The sequence below is a fragment of the Pan troglodytes genome, chromosome 9 (genome assembly GCF_028858775.2).
Source record: "Pan troglodytes isolate AG18354 chromosome 9, NHGRI_mPanTro3-v2.0_pri, whole genome shotgun sequence".
NCBI classification, from domain to species: domain Eukaryota; kingdom Metazoa; phylum Chordata; class Mammalia; order Primates; family Hominidae; genus Pan; species Pan troglodytes.
This window is the reverse complement of record NC_072407.2, coordinates 39094616-39114672: the sequence shown is the minus strand read 5'-3', so window position 1 is coordinate 39114672 and position 20057 is coordinate 39094616. Positions and strand designations below refer to the sequence as shown.

General features: G+C 43.2%; 1 long non-coding RNA gene across 2 annotated transcripts; it reads right to left on the bottom strand.

The window, feature by feature from the left end:
* Positions 1 to 4718: 4718 nt before the first annotated feature.
* Positions 4719 to 19787, bottom strand: LOC134807343 (uncharacterized). 2 transcript variants are annotated; one of them, XR_010147527.1, is made up of 4 exons: positions 19597 to 19775; positions 14284 to 19190; positions 13985 to 14122; positions 4719 to 5048 (listed from the first exon to the last, which is right to left on the bottom strand). It is a non-coding gene; the product is annotated as an uncharacterized LOC134807343 (long non-coding RNA). The 2 variants fall into 2 exon arrangements; XR_010147528.1 differs by lacking the exon at positions 14284 to 19190 and having other exon boundaries at positions 19597 to 19787.
* Between the last annotated feature and the right edge of the window lie 270 nt (positions 19788 to 20057).

The following is a 20057-nucleotide window of genomic DNA, read 5'->3' as shown; positions in this document are numbered from 1 at the left end:
GTGTCATGGAGGGCCAAGAGCTAATTAGAAAAGTATAAAGAGTGAAGGGCAAGAAGACACTGGTATCTGGGGGTGTCAGAGCAGAATCAGAAGAGGACACAACGAGATGAAGTTGGGAACAGAGAGAAGCTTGACAGTTGGTCATGGGGGTGTAGAAAGAACCATGGAGATGGTGGAGTTTATTTTAGGATTTGCACTGAATTTTGTTATTGCTTCAACAGTGCAAAAGGAAACAGACCTAAATCCATCCAGCTTACCGTTATTTATTGGCTCTGTGTCAGGCGCTGTGCTAAGAACTAACAAAAGCACTGGGATCAAGATAGATGAGTCCTTCAACTTGCAGGCACTTACATTCTAGTGGGGGAGAAAAATAAGGCAGAGAAGCAGATTGATTTAGCAATTCTGATACTGATAAGCAGTGTGAATAAAAGATGCTATGGGATAGGCAGGGATTCTTAAACTTTCCCTGTAAAGGCCAGATGGTAAATATTTTCAGCTTTGTGGGCCATCCCTCTTGCGGCCACTCATACATGGAACTCAACTCTGCTGTTGTAGCCCAAAAGTAGCCATAGAAAATGTGTAAATAAATGAGAATAGATTTGACCCAAGACAACAATTTGCCAACCTTTGAGACAGAGCAAGCTGGCTGAAAGTGGGGCAGATGTCAAGCAAGGAACCTTGGGGACCCGAATGGTGAGAGGTCAGTCATGGGTTACCTGGGAGATAAGCATCTCAGGTAGGACAATGAACACTTGCAGAAGCCCTGGTGTGAAGGGGCTCAGCACATTCCAGGGTCAGAAAGAAGACTAGCCATCTGGAGTATATGAAATAAAAAATGAGAGAAGAATGAGGTGATAGCACTGAGGTAGGATGCCACTCAGCCTGGATTCTTTCCAAAATATGACAAGAAGTCACTGGAGGGTTTTAAGCAAAGTGATGACCAGAGAGGCCGGGTTCTTGTCAGAAAGATGAAAGAAAATAGCAATTTTCCATTTACAGAGCACCTAGCTAGTGCTTGATACATGGAAGTACCTAATATATCTTCTTGTGTATTGCTTGATAAAGCATCATGCTTCCAAGGGGTCAGCAAACCCTGGAATAGAAGAGACTCTAGAAGATATCTAGCTCACATCCCCTATTTTATAAATAAGTAAATTGAAACCCAGAGAGGTTAAATGCTTTGCCCACCATAAGTCATCAGATTGGGACTGGAACTCTAAGGAGAGAATTTCAGCAGAGAAGCGTGCCCAGATGACAAAGCATTTGTTGTGTGAAGGACAGGATGATTTTGGATCCAGGATGGTGACATCATGACTATGTCAATATTGGGTCCAGTGCCACGTGGACTCAATGTGAGAGTTCTAGGGAAAGACAAGCTGTGAGAAAAATCTGAGCAGTGAAGATTTCCCATTGTCATGGAGCTGAGCCTTGAGTGCACAGAGGAAGCCATGGGTATGAGGGTTCTCCCAGTGGTTGCCAGTTGAAGAATCATGGCCATGAGACTCCACTGAGGGGCCAGAGGTGCACAAGAGGAAAATGGCAGGCACCAAATGGAAATGGCAAGGGCTTATTTAGGACCATATTTGGCATACCCCTAAGAATGCTCAGAAATACTTGAGTGACACTTTGAGAAGAGGTGAAGTATGAATAGCAAGGGGGCCAGTGAAACATGATTTATGGCTGTCTACTGCACCCCACCTTTGCCACCCGGACTCATGTCCTCTCGGGGAAACACAAGTCATGTTTCAAATTCATGTGAGACTATATGGGCCCACATCCTGTCCATCCAGCAAATATATCTGTCACCACCTTAAGTATTTATGTGTTACCTCTTCCAAAATATTGGTTATTCTTGGAGCTAATACAAGTAGTATTAATGACCCCAGGTCTGTCCCAACAGCAAGCTTTGGCAACCTAACACACTGGTCTGGGCAGCATGGTGAGAGATGGAAGGGTCTTACCCTTCCTGTGGAATATAGCGGGCTGGGCAGCAAGAGGGCTATGCTCAGTGTCCTGAAGTCAGATTTCAAGAGATGAGCCTCCTACTGAAGCAGGGAAGTGGTGTCTCAGCAGGTTAAGACCCTGCTGCCTTGCTGACCAGGACAGCCTTCCTCTCACCCCTGGGCTAGAGCCCTAAAATCTTGTCTCTTGCACAACAAAGCTATCTTTAATTTTTTTTTTTTATTTTTTTTTGAGATGGAGCTTTACTGTTGTTGCCCAGGCTGGAATGCAATTGTGCGATCTCAGCTCACTGCAACCTCTGCCTCCCAGATTCAAGCCATTCTCCTGCCTCAGCCTCCCGAGTAGCTGGGATTACAGGCATGTGCCACCATGCTCGGCTAGTTTTGTATTTTTAGTAGAGATGGGGTTTCTCCATTTTGGTCAGGCTGGTCTTGAACTCCCGACCTCAGGTGATCCGCCCGCCTTGGCCTCCCAAAGTCCTGGGATTACAGACGTGAGTATCATTCTATTTTTAGAATAAAAAACTGCTATGAACCATACTTTCCATTCTTCAGGCCCTTGCCTGGGCTCTATTTCTAGTGACCAACTGGAAAAATAACTCTCATTCTGCACGGACATACTTGAAATTTGGCCAGTGGTTTTACAGTCCACTCCCTGGAGAATTGTTTCCCAAACAATGACAGGGCTGTGCTGTTAGGAGAATGTCATCCTGTAGTTTGCAGACAGAATGTTAACCTCCACAGTGCCAATCCCACTACCTTCAAGCCACAGGGAAATTTGAATTGTATTGCTTCTCTCAAAGATTCAATTACAGACTTGGGGCTTTCTGCTAATGAAGATGATGAAACTTCAGGTCATGTAAATAAGAAAAGTTGAAGTTCCCAGAAAAGAGTGCTGGCTTTTTCGTGACTTTTTCCCAGTGGCTTCTATTTCTAACGGGAATTATTAGCCATGATAGAAGACAGGCTTGATCCTTTACTGTAAACAAAACTGGACATGAAATGGCTGAATGGACCTGAATTCGTACCTGGGATAATTTCATACCTGGGATTATTCAAATTGCTTTGAATGTGCCTCCACTCCTAGGAGATGGAAACTGTACTCTCTTTCTGAGGATGACTCATCTCTAGTACATTCCATGAAAATGGGCAATGCCTCTGGAGGGCCTAGGGCCTGGATTTTCAAACTGCAGTGCATGTACCCTTGGGATTACACAGATTATGAAAGATACACAAAGCTTAGAAAAACAGGGTGTATGTTTCCAAAACATTCACTTTACTTGCAGATAGGTGGTTTAAAAAGAATGTTAAGATATATAATGTTTATGACCACTAAGTGTGTATTCAAAGTCTTTTCTGTATTGGGAAAATGTCCTACATTGTGAGCCCTGCCTTCATAAAGTAGAAATAGGAATTTACTATTGCATCCTCCCTTGTAGTTGGGTTATAGGCTGGGTCTTAGGCAGTACCATGCAGATACAACCACTAACGACTTCAATTCGGTCAAAAGCGATATGAGGAAGGAGCCTTGAGGAATCTGTTTGGGCAGCACTGTGACAAAGCCACATGCAGCAGTAGCAGAGCCTCTGTATCCAGTCCCCAGTGGGATCATAGCAAGCACCTCTGTCTGGGGCAGGCTGGGGTGTTTGTGTCCAAGGCCAACACCACTGGACATTTGCTGGGGCAGCCCCTGGGGACTGGCTTCATCATGTTTCCAGTACGTGGGGAACCCAATGCTTTAGATTTCCTAGAAGATCCACGGTTGCCCTTAAATTCTTGTTCTGCCTGAGCTACCTAGAATGGACTCCATTATTTTCAACCAAGAACTAACTGTAAATGATTCACATGAACATATTATGGAATCAAATTCAAGATTCACATGTATCTTAAAAATAAACTTTAAATGTCAATGAAATTTCACATTTGTGTCGGACACTTTGGGCTAAACCTTTCTAGGGGCATTTTTGGTGGAAACATTTGAACATTTTTGGCCTGAGGTATACGCTTATGAAAAAAAAAGGAGAAATAGGGATTAGGTAGGACAAAGGGAAAAGTTAAAGAAAAAAAAGACAAATAAGCAAATGAAATATTTGTGCACATAACTGCCTGCCTTAAAAAAGTCCAAGACATACATTATTCCATGTGATCCTCATGTCAACTTTGTTATTGTTCCCATTTTATAGATGTGGAATCTGAGTTTGCACAGAGAGACTACAGGACTTGCAGGAGAATATGTAGGTGGAAGACAGCAGCGGCCAGTATTGAAGCAGAGCCACCACCATCAATTCTGATTATTTTCCCATTCTGTCACACAATTGGAGAGGTGCTCTGTTTTCTGGTCTTCTTTTTCCAAAGAGTACAGGAAACAAGCTCAGAAAGCAAGAATCAAAGTGTTTCTTTCCTGCCTCCCTATCCAATGTAACTTCTTTCTAAAACTTGGCCCTACCACTCTGTCGAGGTCAGTCTGACAGAGGTGGCTCTGCTTGTACCTTGTGGGGTCACATATTGAAATCCTCCTCCCCTGAACAGCAGGCCTCGATGTCTGCAGCAAAGTGTAAACAGCCTTTGGCCAGATGCAGCAGCTCCCGGGGTGCTGCTGGCTTTGGCTGGAGCAACCTACTCCCTCCTCCCTGCCCGTCCCTCTCATTATACAGTGTCACAGTGGCCTGGGTCTCACACACACTGGCCTTTTTCTGGAGTAACACATGCCAGAGGGGTCTGGAAAAGTAAACTGGGCTGCTGAGAAAACGTCATGACTTTTTTAAAAAACATTTTAATTTTTATTTTAAGTTCCAGGGTACATGTGCAGGATGTGCTGGTTTCTTACAAAGGTAAACATATGCCATGGTGGTTTGCTGCACCTATCAATCCATCACGCAGTATTCAGCCCAGCATGCATAGCTATTTTTCCTAATGCTTTCCCTCCCTCAACCCTACTGCTGGACAGGCCCCAGTGTGTGTTTCCCTCCCTGTGTCCATGTGTTCTCATTGTTCAGCTCCCACTTATAAGTAAGAACATGCAGTATTTGGTTTTCTGTTCCTACATTAGTTTGCTGAGGATAATGGCTTCCAGCTCCATCCGTGTACCTGCAGAAGACAAGATCACATTACTTTTTATGGCTGCATAGTATTCCATAGTGTATATGTACCATATTTTCTTTAATGCAGTCTATCATTGATGAGCATTTGGGTTGATTCCATGTCTTCGCTATTGTGAATAGTGCTGCAATAAATATATGCATGCATATATCTTTGTAATAGAATGACTTAGATCCCTTTGGGTATCCACCCAGTAACAAGGTTGTGGAGAAATAGGAATGCTTTTACACTGTTGGGGGGAATGTAAATTAGTTCAACCACTGTGGAAGATGGTGTGGCGATTCCTCAAAGATCTGGAACCAGAAATACCATTTAACGCTGCATGACCTTTTGGAAGCCAGTGTACCACCACATGGCCTGTGCTCACTGGGGCAGCTTGAGGCCAGGCTGGGAGAAAGAGAAGAGGAGAGACTCAGCCCTCCTCAGGGCCTGCACCCAGAGCTTCTAGCCAAGGGGCATTAAAGCCCAACTGGCACAGTATGTTCAGACCATTATAACAAAACACCATAAACTGGGTGGCTTATAAACAACAGAAATTTATTTCTCACAGTTCTGGAGGTTAGGAAGTCCAAGATCACTGCATCAGCAGATTTGCTGTCTGGTGAGAGCCCACTTCCTGGCTGATGGACAGCCAATGTGTTGCTGTGTCCTCACATGGCTGAAAAGATGAGTCTCTCTGGGGCCTCTTTTATTTATTTATTTATTTATTTATTTATTTATTTATTTATTTATTTATTTTTATTATACTTTAAGTTCTAGGGTACATGTGCACAACGTGCAGGCTTGTTACATAGGTATATATGTGCCATGTTCATTTGCTGCACCCATTAACTCGTCATTTACATTAGGTATTTCTCCTAATGCTATCCCTCCCCCTGCCCCCACCCCATGACAGGCCCTGGGGTGTGATGTTCCCCCGCTGTGTCCATGTGTTCTCATTGTTCAATTCCTATCTATGAGTGAGAACATATGGTGTTTGGTTTTCTGTCCTTGTGATAGTTTGCTCAGAATGATGGTTTCCAGCTGCATCCATGTCCCCACAGAGGACATGAACTCATCCTTTTTGTGGCTGCAGAGTATTCCATGGTGTACATGTGCCACATTTTCTTAATCCAGTCTATCATTGATGAACATTTGGATTGGTTCCAAATCTTTGCTATTGTGAATAGTGCCACAATAAACATACGTGTGCATGTGTCTTTATAGTAGCATGATTTGTAATCCTTTGGGTATATACCCAGTAATGGGATCACTGGATCAAATGGTATTTCTAGTTCTAGATCCTTGAGGAATTGCCAAATTGTCTTCTACAATGGTTGAACTAGTTTACAGTCCCACCAACAGTGTAAAAGCGTTCCTATTTCTCCATGTCCTCTCCAGCACCTGTTGTTTCCTGACTTTTTAATGATCGCCATTCTAACTGGTGTGAGATGGTATCTCATTGTGGTTTTGATTTGCATTTCTCTGATGACTAGTGATGATGAGCATTTTTTCATGTGTCTGTTGGCTGCATAAATATCTTCTTTTGAGAAGTGTCTGTTCATATCCTGTGCCCACTTTTTGATGGGGTTGTTTGTTTTTTTCTTATAAATTGGTTTAAGTTCTTTGAAGATTCTGGATATTAGCCCTTTGTCAGATGAGTAGATTGCAAAAATTTTCTCCCATTCTGTAGGTTCCCTGTTCACTCTGATGGTAGTTTCTTTTGCTGTGCAGAAGCTCTTTAGTTTAATTAGATCCATTTGTCTATTTTGCCTTTTGTTGCCATTGCTTTTGGTGTTTTAGTCATGAAGTCTTTGCCCATGCCTATGTCCTGAATGGTATTGCCTAGGTTTTCTTCTAGGGTTTTTATGATTTTAGATCTAACATTTAAGTCTTTAATCCATCTTGAATTAATTTTTGTATAAGGTGTAAGGAAGGGATCCAGTTTCAGCTTTCTACATATGGCTAGCCAGTTTTCCCAGCACCATTTATTAAATAGGGAATCCTTTCCTCATTTCTTGTTTTTGTCAGGTTTGTCAAAGATCAGATGGTTGTAGATGTGTGGTATTATTTCTGAGGCCTATGTTCTGTTCCATTGGTCTATATATCTGTTTTGGTCCAGTACCAGGCTGTTTTTGTTACTGTAGTCTTGTAGTATAGTTTGAAGTCAGGTAGCGTGATGCCTCCAGCTTTGTTCTTTTTGCTTAGGATTTTCTTGGCAATGTGGGCTCTTTTTTGGTTCTATATGAACTTTAAAGTAGTTTTTTCCAATTCTGACAAGAAAGTCATTGGAAGTTTGATGGGGATGGCATTGAATCTACAAATTACCTTGGGTAGTATGGCTATTTTCACGATATTGATTCTTTCTGTCCATGAGCATGGAATGTTCTTCCATTTGTTTGTGTCCCCTTTTATTTCATTGAGCAGTGGTTTGTAGTTCTCTTTGAAGAGGTCCTTCACATCCTTTGTAAGTTGGATTCCTAGGTATTTTATTTTCTTTGTAGCAATTGTGAATGGGAGTTCACTCATGATTTGGCTCTCTGTTTGTCTGTTATTGGTATATAGAAATGCTTGTGATTTTTGCACATTGATATTGTATCCTGAGACTTTGCTGAAGTTGCTTATCAGCTTAAGGAGACTTTGGGCTGAGAGGATGGGGTTTTCTAAATATAAAATCATGTCATTTGCAAACAGGGACAACTTGACTTCCTCTTTTCCTAACTGAATTCTCTTATTGCTTTCTCTTGCCTGATTGCCCTGGCCAGAACTTCCAACACTATGTTGAATATGTGTTGAGAGAGGGCATCCCTGTCTTGTGCCAGTTTTCAAAGAGAATGCTTTCAGTTTTTGCCCATTCAATATGATATTGGCTGTGGGTTTGTCATAAATAGCTCTTATTATTTTGAGATACATTTCATCAATACCTAGTTTATTGAGAGTTTTTAGCATGAAGGGCTGTTGAGAATTTTGTTTAAGGCCTTTTCTGCATCTATTGAGATAATCATGTGGTTTTTGTTGTTGGTTCTGTTTATGTGATGGATTACGTTTATTGATTTGGGTATTTCGAACCAGCCTTGCATCCCAGGGATGAAGCCAACTTCATCGTGGTGGGTAAGCTTTTTGATGTGCTGCTGGATTTGGTTTGCCAGTATTTTATTGAGGATTTTTGCATTGATGTTCACAGGGATATTGGTCTAAAATTCTCTTTTTTTGTTGTGTCTCTGCCAGGCTTTGGTATCAGAATGATGCTGCCCTCATAAAATGAATTAGGGAGGATTCCCTCTTTTTCTATTGATTGGGATAGTTTCAGAAGGAATGGTACCAGCTCCTCTTTGTACCTCTGGTAGAATTCGGCTGTAAATCCGTCTGGTCCAGGACTCTTTTTGGTTGGTAGGCTCTTAATTATTGCCTCAATTTCAGAACCTGTTATTGGTCTAGTCATAGATTCAACTTCCTGGTTTAGTCTTGGGAGGGTGTATGTGTCCAGGAATTTATCCATTTCTTCTAGATTTTCTAGTTTATTTGCATTGAGGTGTTTATAGTATTCTCTGAAGGTAGTTTGTATTTCTGTGGGATCGGTGGTGATATCCCCTTTATCATTTTTTATTGCATCTATTTGATTCTTCTCTCTTTTCTTCTTTATTAGTCTTGCTAGCAGTCTATCAATTTTGTTGATCTTTTCAAAAAACCGGCTCCTGGATTCATTGATTTTTTGAAGGGTTTTTTGTGTCTCTATCTCCTTCAGTTCTGCTCTGATCTTAGTTATTTCTTGCCTTCTGCTAGCTTTTGAATTTGTTTGCTCTTGCTTCTCTAGTTCTTTCAACTGTGATGTTAGGGGGTCGATTTTAGATCTTTCCTGCTTTCTCTTGTGAGAATTTAGTGCTATAAATTTCCCTGTACACACTGCTTTAAATGTGTCCCAGAGATTCTGGTACATTGTGCCTTTGTTCTTATTGGTTTCAAAGAACATCTTTATTTCTGCCTTCATTTTGTTTTTTACCCAGTAGTCATTCAAGAGCAGTTTCCATGTCATTGTGCAGTTTTTAGTGAGTTTCTTAATCCTGAGTTCTAATTTGATTGCACTGTGGTCTGAGAGACAGTTTGTTGTGATTTCTGTTCTTTTACATTTGCTGAGGAGTGTTTTACTTCCAACTATGTGGTCAATTTTGGAATAAGTGCGATGTGGTGCTGAGAAGAATGTATATTCTGTTGATCTGGGGTGAAGAGTTCTGTAGATATCTATTAGGTCTGCTTGGTGCAGAGCTGAGTTCAAGTCCTGGATATCCTTGTTAACCTTCTGTCTCATTGATCTGTCTAATATTGACAGTGGGGTGTTAAAGTCTCCCATTATTATTGTGTGGGAGTCTAAGTCTCTGTGTAGGTCTCTAAGAACTTGCTTTATGAATCTGGGTGCTCCTGTATTGGGTGCATACATATTTAGGATAGTTAGCTCTTCTTGTCGAATTAATCCCTTTACCATTATTTAATCGCCTTCTTTCTCTCTTTTAATCTTTGTTGCTTTAAAGTCTGTTTTATCAAAGACTAAGATTGCAACCCCTGCTTATTTTTGCTTTCCATTTGCTTAGTAGATCTTCCTCCATCCTTTATTTTGCGCCTATGTGTGTCTCTGCACGTGAGATGGGTCTCCTGATGGGTCTTGACTCTTTATCCAGTTTGCCAGTCTGTGTCTTTTAATTGGGGCATTTAGCTCATTTACATTTAAGGTTAATATTGTTATGTGTGAAGTTGATCCTGTCATTATGATGTTAGCTGTTATTTTGCCCGTTAGTTGATGCAGTTTCTTCCTAACATCAATGGTCTTTACAATTTGGCATATTTTTGCAGTGGCTGTTACTGGTTGTTCCTTTCCATGTTTAGTGCTTCCTTCAGGAGCTCTTGTAAGGCAGGCCTGGTGGTGACAAAATCTCTCAGCATTTGCTTGTCTGTAAAGGATTTTATTTCTCCTTTACTTATGAAGCTCAGTTTGGCTGGATATGAAATTCTGGGTTGAAAATTTTTTTCTTTAAGAATGTTGAATATTGGCCCCCACTCTCTTCTGGCTTTTAGAGTTTCTGCCAAGAGATCTGCTGTTAGTCTGATGGGCTTCCCTTTGTGGGTACCCCGACCTTTCTCTCTGGCTGCCCTTAACATTTTTTCCTTCATTTCAACCTTGGCAAATCTGACAATTATGTGTCTTGGGGTTCCTCTTCTCGAGGAGTATCTTTGTGGTGTTCTCAGTATTTTCTGAGTTTGAATGTTGGCCTGCCTTTGTAGGTTGGGGAAGTTCTCCTGGATAATATCCTGAAGAGTGTTTTCCAACTTGGTTCCATTCTCCCCGTCACTTTCAGGTACACTAATCAAGCGTAGGTTTGGTCTTTTCACACAGTCCCATGTTTCTTGGAGGCTTTGTTCATTTCTTTTTACTCTTTTTTCTCTAACCTTGTCTTCTTGCTTTATTTCATTAATTTGATCTTCAATCACTGATACCCTTTCTTCCACCTGATTGAATCGGCCATTGAAGCTTGTGCATGCGTCATGTAGTTTTCATGCCATGGTTTTCAGCTCCATCAGGTCATTTAGGGTCTTCTATACACTGGTTATTCTAGTTAGCCATTTGTCTAATCTTTTTTCAAGGTTTTTAGCTTCCTTGCGATGGGTTTGAACATCCTACTTTAGCTCAGGGAAGTTTGTTATTACCAACTTTCTGAAGCCTACTTCTGTTAACTTGTCAAAGTCATTCTATGTCCAGCTTTGTTCCCTTACTGGCGAGGAGCTGTGATCCTTTGGAGGAGAAGAGGCGCTCTGGTTTTTAGAATTTTCAGCTTTTCTACTCTGGTTTCTCCCCATCTTTGTGGTTTTATCTACCTTTGATCTTTGATGTTGGTGACCTAGAGATGGGGCTTTGTTGTGGATGTCCTTTTTGTTGATGTTGATGTTATTCCTTTCTGTTTGTTAGTTTTCCTTCTAACAGTCAGGTCCCTCAGCTGCAGGTCTGTTGGAGTTTGCTGGAGGTCCACTCCAGATCCTGTTTGCCTGGGTATCACCAGTGGAGGCTGCAGAACAGCAAATATTGCAGAACAGAAAATATTGCTCCCTGATCCTTCCTCTGGAAGCTTCGTCTCAGAGGGGCACCCGCCTGTATGAGGTGTCAGTCGGCCCCTACTGGGAGGTATCTGCCAGTTAGGCTACACGGGGGTCAGGGACCCACTTGAGGAGGCAGTCTGTCCATTCTCCGAGCTGAAACACCATACTGGGAGAACCACTGCTCTCTTCAGAGCTGTCAGACAGGGATGCTTAAGTCTGCAGACGTTTCTGCTGCCTTTTGTTCAGCTATGCCCTGCCCCCAGAGGTGGAGACTACAGAGGCAGCCGGCCTTGCTGAGCTGCGGTGGGCTCTGCCCAGTTCGAGCTTCCCTGGCCACTTTGTTTACCTACTGAAGCCTCAGCAAAGGCAGGTGCCTCTGAGGCCTCTTGTATAAGGACACTAATCCTACTGATGAGGGCTCCACTTGCATGGCCTAATAATCTGTTCCAAAAGGCCCCACTTCCTATTACCATCACCTACGGGGTTAGCATTTTGACTTATGAATTTTGGGGGTCATAAACATTCAGACCACAGCACAAAGGCTTTTTGTGAGTAGAAAAGAGAAGGTGGAAAGGAGATGAGGTGAGTGATGATTCGAGTGTCCAAAACTCTAATGTTAATAATTATGTTGACCATTCATTGAGTACTTACCATGTGCCAGACTTTCTGTTGGGCACTTTACACACTCATTCAATCTTCAACAAAACCTGGAGACAAGCATTATTATTATCCCTGAGGGTTTCAGATGAAGACCCTGAGGCTTATGGCATTTGCCCAGAGTCACACGAGTAAAGAATGACAGAGCAGAGATTTGAGAACAGGTCTTGCAGATGACAAAAGCTATATTAGATTAAGTTCTCAGCCTTTTGAGTTCTCATTGGCTCACAAAACAAATAGACCTTCTAGAACAGAGTAGTAGAGTGAATTGAAAATCTTTTGTCTCCCCACAATTGTCTGAGTAGTAAGCATCTAAATCCAGGTGGAACTTATCAGCGAGACTACTGAAGAGTCAGCCACAATACTATTAAATGTGCTTTGAGAGCTCTGCCCATCACTCTATAGTTCCTGTAGGCTCCCAAGCTGTCAACAGATTAACAACATTCATACCAGACAAACCTGGCTGGTTGGATTTTATTTCATTGTCCATACAGCACCAAGTCAACATGGGCTCGTACTATTTCATGCTTACTTTCAAGGCTGGGTTATGGTCTCACAACCTCAAACCCTTCATCACTCTGTAGGTGGAAGGCGGAGTACTTTTTGTCATTGTACATGGATTTTTATTCTCCACACCCCACCCTACCCACCCCATCCTAAGGATTATCTTTCTGACTTACACGGGAGGAATTGAAGTAGATACAGAGAAAATATCATTCTCTTTTGTTTGTCAAAAAAGAAGAGTGCCAACTTGGAACCTCCTCTCTTGAGATCAGTTCATCTCTTTGTCCCTCAGCCTCAGAAGAGGAAGTGTGAGAGGGATTTTTCATATAAGACATGCAAATGGCCTAGTTCATAGATCTCAAACTACATGCTATTTATGGAGCCAGACAGAAATCCAGACCATCAGGGTTACAAATATGTGGCCAAAGCATACATTGCTAATCAATCACAGCACTTCTCTGCACCAGGATGTGGCTCTCAAATGTTCCTGGAGTGCTGTAAGCAGTCATTACCAATCAATCAAGAGAACGCAAGAGAAAAAGTATATTTTAATGTGAACCAGTCCTTGGGCTTCTTATGGATAGGAATCCTACCTTACGAAAACATTTGCTCCCTGCTCATTATAACCTTACATAAATTAATTAGGATAGCCCTCAATGTTTGTCGAATGCATAAATGAATGAAATAATAAATTAATGTAGCTATTTAGACAGATGTTACTAAGTCTCTTTCTGCTGGGCACCATTTTCTCCTCCTGGGCATTGGCCTTTGACTAAGATGCTGAAATCATCTGGGTGCTGAACTTGTAGTTCGTTCACAGAGATCCTCTCTTGCTACAATAGCTTTTATTGTTATATTTTTGAGATGGGATCTTGCTCTGTCACCCAGACTGGAGTGCAGTGGTATGATCATAGCTCACTGCAGCCTCCAATTTCTGGGCTCCAGCAATCCTCCCACCCCAACCTCCCAAGTCACTGGGACTACAGCTGTGTGCCACCATGCCTGGCTATTACTTTTTTTTTTTTTTAATAGAGATAGGATCTCACTATGTTGTCCAGACTGGTCTCAAGCTCCTGGCCTCAAGCAATCCTCCCACCTCAGCCTTCCAAAGTGCTAGGACTATAGGTGTGAGCCACCACACCCAGCCTGCTGCAATTGTGTTACTTTTTTTTTTTTTTTTTACACTAAACGCTGTGGAGCTTGTGTCTCGGCGTCCTGTGGAGCTGTTACTGAAATAATCCTTTCTACCTACACCTTGCCTGTACCTTCAACTGTAAGAGTCAGACAATAATCTATTGAGCCTAAGCCAGAGGACCCATTAGAATGACAGACACCGGGGTGGATTTTCTCAGCCTCTCTATGACTAAGTCTTTGTTCCCTGGCCAGCCTTCTCTCCTTGACTTGTTCTTGCCTTAGGACGTTCTCTTCCTGGAGGCATCACATGCAAATAGCCTTCTAACAGACCTGCCCAATCAGTTTCTCAGAGCTTCCTAGTCAGATTGAATGTCAACAGTGAACACAGTTTAAGCCCAATCTATGAACCCTCCCTCTTTACCCTTACATGAAGAAGACCATTTTTACTAGTTATTGCTCAATAACAAAACACTGCAAAATTTAGTGACTTAAAACAACAACCATTCCTTATTTCTCATAATTCAACAGGTCAGCTGGGTGATTCTGCTGATCTTGGCTGTACTTACCTTGTGCTGTGGCCAATTAGTGAAGTGACAGGGAACAACTGGTCTAGAACGGCCTTGGCTGAATGTGGCTCTCTTCCGTGTGCCTCTGACTTCCTTCCAGCAGACTAGCCTGGGCATGGTCTCATGATGAGGGCAGGGCTTAAGGAGGGCAAGCAGAAATGAACAAGTGTTTTTCAAGCTTCTGTTGGGGGTTAAAGCAAGTTACATGACTAAACCAAGAATCAGTGTGGGAGGGTACTACCAAATGGGTGGCCTCAGGGGAGAATGAAAAACTGGGGCTGTTAATGCAATCAACTTACCTCACCATGAAAGGGAATGTAACTTCATTAGTGCGAAACATTTGAAGTAGACCCAGTCCCTCTCTTATGATGGGGAAAGTTTCAAGCCAGTGACAATCATGCTTCAGATGAATGTCTCAAGATCAATAGCAATGTCTCAAGACCTATCGCAAGCCCTCAGTTGAATCTCTCTGGTAGGGAGCCATCTTCGGCCTTGGTCAGTCTGACAGGTGTCCCTCTAGAGCCTCAGCAGAAAAAAACAAGAATGAAGAACTTTCCTGGATAGCCCAAGCTGCCTTTAAGGTCCTCAGTCACTTCCTGTCTGTGTCTCAAAAGTACTTCCTTTGTATCCAGAGTGACACAGAAAGCTGACCTCCCATTGTTTCCAGACTCTTAGCTCTTGTACCAAACTTGGCCAGCTCAATCTGGATATCCCTCCACTTGCTTAGATTTCCACAGCAGCTGTCAGCATCTGGTGGTTTTGATGCTGTGGGTATCAAGAGTGGGAGTGACAATTCATTTTAGTGCTTCCAGAAGCTTACTTCCTATCTGGTTCCAGCTGCAAGTCTTCAGCCAATGCAAGTTCTCAGCCTCAACCTCAGCGGGGAAAACATTCAGAAAACCCAGGTGATTTTATCTTTCTAAATGCTTCATTCCCATCACTCCCCCATGGAACAGCTGAGTCTTATTGGAGATTTGATCATTCTCGTGGGATGGGCTTGATGGCCCTGCTAGCGTGATTGTCTGTAGCAAGATTGCAAATTGGCAATCACCTTTTGGGAAACATTTCAATTGGAGAGCTCCGAAAAAAGTAGTTCTTTGTAGGTTTCTCCCTTTTGGGTGGGGTCCTTGGTTCAAAGATAGACAGTAGGATTTTTTAAATCTCCTGTTTCTCAGGTGGGCTGAACCAATTCCAGTTGCCTTTCCCACTAAAGGGAAAAAGATGTCAACTCACATGTCTTCACACAACACTCCAGGTAATGACTTTAATTGATAAGATTTAGCAACTGAAATGAAAACTATTTACCATCTTGGGTCAGACTGGACCAAAGATTCTAAGGTAGAAATGAATAAACCTAGTTGTTATGGGTTGAATTGTGTCCCCCCAAAATTCATAAGTTGAAGTCCTACTGCCAATGCACCAGAACATGGCCTTATTTGGAAATAGGGTCTTTGCAAGTGTGATTAGTTAAGACAAATTTATAATAATGTAGGGTGGGCCTGTAGTCTAATATGATTGGTATCCTTATGAAAAGGGGAAATTTGGGCACAGATACACAGAGGAGAACATCATATGAACACGAAGACAGGGATCTATAAGCCAAGGAATGTAAAAAATCTCCAGCAAACCAGAAGCCAGGGAAGAGTCATGGAGCAGATTCTCCCTCACAGCCCTTAGAAGGAACCAACCTGCAAATACCTAGATGTCCAACTTGTAGACTCCAGAACCATGAGACAATAAATTTCTGTTGTTTACGTCACTCTGTTTGCTGTACTTTCTTTTTTTTTTTTTTTTCTTTTTTGAGACGGAGTCTTGCTCTGTCTCCCAGGCTGGAGTGCAGTGGCGCGATCTCGGCTCACTGCAAGTTCCGCCTCCCGGGTTCACGCCATTCTCCTTGCCTCAGCCTCCCAAGTAGCTGGGACTACAGGTGCCCTGTTTGCCGTACTTTCTATGGCAGCCCTAGAAAACTAATACACAGGTCAAAGGGAAGCTTGCCTATGAGGGGCCGATTATTTCTAGGAGGCTCAAAGAGTCAGGGAATTTTAACAGAAAAGTCAACTTGGAGACCAGATAGACAAGTTCTTTCTCCTCAGCCACACATCCATTTTACAAATAAAGAAACCAGAGCCCAGAGAATTTGCAGGCATTGATCAAAGTCACTATGCCAGCTGAAGTCAGAGCTGAGATTTAACTGACTTTTGACTGTCACTTCCCCAGTGCCAAGTTCCATACACACTTCAGTCATTTGCTTACATATCTTTTCCAATATACCATGATGCCCTGAGAGCAGGGACCATAGGCCTGGAATCCAGCATGGTGCCTCACCTATAGCAAGCCCTAAGTAATATTTGTTAATAATAGTTAATATTTCCAGCATCTACCACAAGGGTAATCTTCATGCTGACCCAAGAAATGGTGCTTTTCCAAAAGCAACTTCTATAACAGACAGAGAACAGAAAGCAAGGCGTTCTATGTGTCGGGCTGCAGACAGCAACTCCCAGTGGACCTCAAGTTATCAAGACCTGTCCACAGTCAGCCTGGGCCAAGCGGCCTCTTCTGCTGACAATATGGTGCTCAGAGAGGAGTAAGGCACTAAGCAATGCCTGCCAGCCTCCTTCTAGCTCTTGGCCATCTCCTTCAGCAGCTACAGATTTATGTCTATTCAGCAACTAAGGGTCTTAGATGCTTTTTAAGGGCAGGGACCTTCTAATTTATCTGTATATTTTCCATACTTCCTGGGGCCCAGGGTTTGGCTCACATCATGGCAGATGTCCAATGAATGTGTGTTGGCTTGGACCAACCTCCTATGCAGTCGCCTAGCTGTTGAGCAAAAAGAAAGAAAAATTTACCAGGTATTAAATTGCTAAAAATATACCTTTGGGGGAAATCTCATGCCTTGTTATTTGTAATTCTTCCTTCGAAAGCTGGAACAGTGTTGAAAAGAAATCATCATCAAAATGATACTTTTCAACACGTAAAATGTTTGCCCAAGTTTAGAGAACAAAGCTTCAGTCAGTCCTGTCTCTGCAGGAAAATCTCTCATAAGCCACACTTACGATGTAAATTTTACATTATGCTTGATTTTCCATAATAAACAAGTGCCTTTAAGAGCTGAGGCGTGAAACCTATTTTATACAGAGAGCAAGTTCTAAAGATTGTGATTATATAAAATATATTTATGAGGTGATGTTATACTGAGATCAAAATCAGTTTTTCATGTTTTTATGGTTGGAATGGATTCTCAGGAACAGAATGCAATTTTTAAAAAATTGAACTGATAGGAAATCAGAATTGGCTTCATTCATGACAGTTGTGCAAGACCTGCTTAGATTGGAAAGAGGGAGTCACTAGAGGCCATTTGGTCCAGGACCAGAGCTGGCTACATAATGGTGGGACCTAAGTGCAAAGTGAAAATGAGGCCTAGCCATGGCAGATAAGTTAGTTTCTCCTTCCCACAGCCTGGCTCTCCTCAGTCTATCTACAGTGCCCCTACCAAGGGATTGCAATCTCCACACCAGGACACACCTGTAACCTGGATGGGAGTGGGTGAGAAGGCCCCATCCAGTTGCCTTCCAAATATACCACCGTGCTGCCAGCCCAGGGTAGGGACAACACTGCTATGCTCTTTCCCAGGATGCCATGGTGTGCATACCCAGCAAAGCCTCTCCCCACAACTGCTCCCAGGCCCCTGCAGAGGGTGTGGGCAGAATGTTGCCTCCCTGTCTGCCATCCTGATCTAGTAGTCACCCTGAGGGAAGGGTAGCAAGTGTTGTGGAGCAGAGGGTGGGGAGTAGGTAGAGTGGAGCCTGGGACACTAAGGGCCCAAACAGAGGGTGGGTAGGAGGCAGGACCATGAGTGAGCTCCTTTGTCCCATGAGACTCCTCTTACAAAATACACATTGAAAGATAAATTAAGAATTGTGCATTAAACCCCAAGCAAGGCCTTCTGAGCAGAGGTCCCTGTGCAACTGCACTGGTTACCTGCCCATGAATCTAGCCCTGCCTGGGAAACTTGAATAGGTGCTCAGTTTTTCACATGGGCTTCAATATATGTGTTGGTCACATGCTGAGTGTGCAATGATTGGTTCAATGCTATATAAGAGCTTAGCCAAATGGGTTTTGTAAGATCCTTGGTGGGATTGCAGGGGGCAGGGTGTGGTTAGGAATGCTTTTATTCTTGTTTCTCTCAAAGCACTTAGAAAGGTGCTTTTGACCATAATGCACTAACAAACATCTCATGAATCATTTAAGTCACAAATTGAGATGCTGAGAGATCAAATATTCTGCTACACATATGTTGAGTTGAACCCCAGTTTTAATTGCTGCAATATAGACTTTCTGACCAAGAACCTTTGAGCATCTCTGGTAGAAGGAGTAACTTCAAGGGGCAACATGGGAGAGGAGAACAAGAGGGAGGTTTCTGAGAAAGATGTTTGCTGGCTCAGAACCTCAGCTCACATCACTAATACATATGCATCATAAAGCAATTTCGATTCTTCAGGGAGAATTAGGTAATGATGTACACTTGGAAATTATAAGAAAAATGGAGCCACGCCTTAAATGTTGTGGTTAAAGACTAGAAACCACAATCTCTCAGCCCCTTACTATGGAGACTCCTTGAATAACAGAATCCTCTCCTGACTCCATGAATAATTGCCTGGAAGAGGGAGCAGGAGATGAGGGTTTTCCATTCAGTACATTTCAAATACCTATCCGGTGGACTCACTGGCTCCCTGCTGTTTGAAATCCTCATGCCAAACGGCTGCTGGGAGAAGTCACGAAGCCATGGATGGAAATAGCCCTGCCCACTGGGAGAAAGAGGATCTTGGAGGGCTTTCTTCTATCCTCTTACAAATACCAATGAAGCATTTTTGCACCTCTGCCAGTTGCTATGGATACCAAGTGGGGAACACATGTAAACATTCGGCATGCGTGAGACACGCTGAAGTCTGCCAGTGCAAAGGTGGTTCCTCTTCTCCTTAGCTTGTCCCCTTTCTGGCTTAGAGCTGCAGCTTGCAGCCACATCAGTAAGCCCTGTGGTTTCAGGCCTCAGACAGCAGTGGCTCATTTTTAAGGAACTCATTTACCATGAGCCACTGGGAAATACCCTACATTCAGGGTCATGAGACTTGAATTTGAAATACTTTCCTGCTAGTTCTTTAGTAGTAGAAAGTCACTCCACCTTCCTGAGCCTCCACCTTCTTATCTGCAAAATAGGGGAAAGAAAGAGAAGCAACTCATATGGGGAGGAGAGTGAGAACAAACACGACAGTCTTTGTAAAGATGAAAGCACTTGGCGTGTTTGGGAGTGCTATTATGTAATTACTGGATGTTCCCAAAGGCTTGTCAAACTGTGGTTGGATTTTGACATTGGCATGTGGAAACGGACCTGCTCACCTTCAGAATTAGCAGTTAGACCCATTGCTCCCTCTTAAGGTTTGGTGTGGATGCCTCCTCCCCACAGAGAGGTTAGAGGAGGAACCCCGACCTTGGGGCTTGCTACTGGCACCTCTCCTCCCAATTTCTCGGGACCTCTAGGCCAACAGAGGCCCCATCTCACAGCCTTGCATCCAAATGAGAGCAGAACAGCTCAGCCGCCAATCTCTTCCTACCTGTGAAAACACCCAGGTGTTTTCTTGTTACATAAACGCACTCTCAAGGTGAAGAAGGCAGCAGATCCAGCAGCAGGAACCTCCCTAAAGAGGCGCAGAGGGCCAGGGAGTGTGTGCAGACAAGCCCTGGTGTGCATTCCAGAAGCAGCCCCTCTCCGGCTCCCTGTGTGGCTTCTTTTGGGGTGTGGGAGGAGGGGTGGAGCCAAGGATTGGGTGTAGTCCTCCCTGGCTGACTGTGGCTGCCACCCACCGTGGGAGAGGTCTCAGAAGGTTCCTCCCTATCTCCGTAGTAACCCGACACTGTGCTGTGGTGAGAAGAGGAAACTGCAAACAGAGTTGGCTCCTTCCACCAGACCCGTTCTGGAGTTCTAGATTTCTGCTTGTGGTGTGTCAATCATTCAATCAGACCTAACAGCAACTCCAGATTGCGGCTGTCAGAAGCCGTGGCCTCGCACGCCTTT